Source organism: Styela clava, chromosome 12 (genome assembly GCF_964204865.1).
Source record: "Styela clava chromosome 12, kaStyClav1.hap1.2, whole genome shotgun sequence".
In the NCBI taxonomy this organism is placed as follows: domain Eukaryota; kingdom Metazoa; phylum Chordata; class Ascidiacea; order Stolidobranchia; family Styelidae; genus Styela; species Styela clava.
Window position 1 is genome coordinate 19,838,660 of NC_135261.1, and position 3,412 is coordinate 19,842,071.

Below are 3,412 nucleotides of genomic sequence, written 5' to 3' on the forward strand. Positions count from 1 at the left end.
TATCTTGCTATCTTATTTTTAGATTAGATATCACGTCTTGATAGTTGATCTCGCCATATTTATATATATATACAAACTGGATTCTTTACCATATCATGCCCTGATGAAGCTTGTCCGAATAGAAAACCAAAACGTTGAAAAGCACTTCGTTTCTATAACACCGGTTGGGTTGTATATGTCCTTAACAAAAACAGAATTTTTTCGATAAACTAAATAGAACTTTGTGACAATAGCAAATTTGCAATATCAATACCACTAGGAAACAATTTGATAAATAACAACTAAAATGTTAGTCTATTCAATTAAAGAGTCCAGCTGCACACTAACACAAATGTATTTCTGTAACGTTTCGTCTGACCAGAGTCAGACTTCCTCAGACAAGCAGTTTACAACAATGGCAAGAAATAAATTTGGTAAATGAATTTGAAATATCAAATCAAGTATGACGTAACAATGCATAAACATTTAATTTGCATTTAGCCGTAGAAGTAATGATGGGAAGATTAGAACCACAAATATCAGTGGAGCTCAAATTCGGAACATTGGAACCCCAAGGACTCAATTCACGGGAGAAATAGACTGTAGACTCATCTAAGAATTATTATTTAATAATAATTTTCATTTCAACGTCATATAATATTTAAATTTAACAATCACCCTTTTTCTTAAGTTTATATTATTACTCGCCCCTTGATTGGCGTTTTATTTTACTATTATTTTCAAGTGTCCCAAGTTTAATTTTAATTATAATTCAAAGCCTTGGATTTATGTGCTTGCGATAGTTTTTTAATTTTTTTTTGTCCTACTCGAAATATGCTAGATGGTTAATTCAATCATTTATTATTATGAATTATTATTATATTTTAACGCTATTTAAGATCAAAATTCAGCAATAACTTTTAACCTTTTTTAATTTTGAAATTGGTCCTCACCAGACTAAGCCTTGATTTATGTTTAAATGTTGGTTTACTTCCTCGTGGTTCTCTAAGTGCCCATAATTTTAATTACATTTAGTTACCCATCATTTTCGTAAATGCAATAATAAATTTTTTTTTTTTTTCAATTACATCTGAAATGAGCTCCACTGATATTTGTGGTTCTAATCTTCCCATCATTACTTCTACGGCTAAATGCAAATTAAATGTTTATGCATTGTTACGTCATACTTGATTTGATATTTTAAATTCATTTACCAAATTTATTTCTTGCCATTGTTGTAAACTGCTTGTCTGAGGAAGTCTGACTCTGGTGAGGCGAAACGTTACAGAAATACATTTGTGTTAGTGTGCAGCTGGACTCTTTAATTGAATAGAATAGTCATGTTTATTCCAGCTACAGTATCCTTGCAGTATACGCATACGGATCCACTAGCATAAAGGCATAGAGAAAAGATAGGAAGTTAGTCTCGCGCAACCCAACTCAAATTTAAAATGTTAGTAATTGCATAATTCAGTTTTCATTTTGGCGCCAATCATACGATAAAAGTTTGGTTATGACGTAATGTTCAGTGATTCAGTTTGATTTATTCCACCAAGTTTGTGTCTGACAAAATATAACTTTATCTAAATATCTACATTCCGCTTGACTATTATAATCATGTACTCAAACTCCTATGCACAGTTTAGCACAAAAATTGAAAATCTAAGACCTTCTTAATATATCCTGTATTGTTACCAAACATTCGTCACACCAGCATTTCCTGCAAAACACCAGTGTCATCTGCCAAGACGACGATCTCTATTAGTTGACTGATTGAATTAAAACGATAATCAGTGATTGAATATATATAATTTGCAATCAAGAGTAATTACAAAATTGACTTCGAATACGTCCGATGCAGAACCACGATAACACAAATGCAAACAACAATAACAACATAGATAGTATCATGTTTGAGTATTGAACTCGCATCCAGATTTTTGTTTGGGACAAGAATTTTCTATTTCAATATTGAAGATGTCATTGATTCATCAAACTGGTGAACATGAGCAGAAATTTAACCTTTCATAAATTTATTATGAATCAAGGACGACTAGTGTTTTGACATGAATAGCCACAAAAAGGTAAATATTGTACGATTTATTATTTTTTAAGATACGTTTACGTATGTAAGTGCTATGAACAATATCGACAGTATTTCTCAATGCATTTTCTAATTTAATCGGACTTGATTAGATTGAAAATTTGCCGAAACGACATTATTCTTTATGTCTTAGGACGATCAATTTTTCTTTTTGACTTTTTTTTTTGAAATTGTATTATATATTTTATTGAAAATTAAACGTTTTGAACATATGCATGTATAGCTCGGCTCATAGAATAGTTTCATGTTTCTATTGACGGTAAATGGAGGAATTCAAAAACAATTAAAAAAACTAGTAGTTTGAATCTATGTTCGTAAAATAGATGCCGATACCAAAAGCTGTATCTGTACCTTAATGACTATTTATCTTCACCCCAGTAGAAGCACTACAACTACTATAACTACCAAGCCTACATTCGCAGTCAACATGACTTTGCACAACCACAGCACGCGAGAAAAACAGCTGATTGATCGATGCGAGGAAAGCTAGAAAGTAAAGTAAAATCGTCTTCGCCTTTTAAACAACATTAACGTATTTTTGCCATTTTAGAGTTTGAATGATTTTTGGTTTACGATGAGCAAGTCGTACTAAAGCATTGCGGAACCTGCTATTCAAGCATTGTTGTTGCTTCCATCAACATTGTTGTGCGACTCTGCATTTTCAGTGCTGCTTGATATCAAATCGAAATAAAAGTCCGCTGAGCATGATTTACGTTGTTATGTTGCTAATGTTTCACCTCGTATCAATGAGCTGTAATGATGCTGTAAATCAGGCTCATCCATCAAACTATCTAGGATTGCTTGGTTCAACCTGTCGATGAATTGTTAGTTTGATTGTAGTGTTTGTTTAAGCTCAGATTACATCGTTATGGCATTGGTTAGTACTGATCACGCAGTATTTTCATAATAATTAGCAAATTTAGAGAAAATGTAATGAATTGCGCCGCTATAGAGAATATTAGAGCCAAGAATAAGAAAATATTTTGGGGTTATACAAGCGATCTATAAATTGTCTGAAGGGGAACCTATGATCAGAAAGTTTGGGGAACCCTGTATTAGAGTAAATAGAAAATGTTATCTTTTCCAGTGATTTATACATAAAACTTTTTTCGGCTCTATCTTTAATGTACAACATATTTTATCCTGTGTGATATGTGGACAGGGAAATTGGATCGTACATCCGCGGCCGGCGCCTACGAACGCTCTAAAACAGGCCATTGCAACCGCAAACTTGGTTTCTGTAAATCAGCATAAAGCGAGTAATTATGATATTAATTTGTTGAGTATCGTGTTCGTTTAACAGGACGTCTGAGCGGCTGCTTTAGCTAA

At 32.7% G+C, this 3,412-nt stretch overlaps 1 long non-coding RNA gene across 1 annotated transcript; it reads left to right on the plus strand.

Moving 5' to 3' along the window:
* The first annotated feature begins 535 nt into the window (after positions 1-535).
* Positions 536-2,791, plus strand: LOC120330197 (uncharacterized). The gene is made up of 2 exons (XR_005567817.2): positions 536-2,063; positions 2,465-2,791. It is a non-coding gene; the product is annotated as an uncharacterized LOC120330197 (long non-coding RNA).
* The last annotated feature ends 621 nt before the right edge of the window (positions 2,792-3,412 follow it).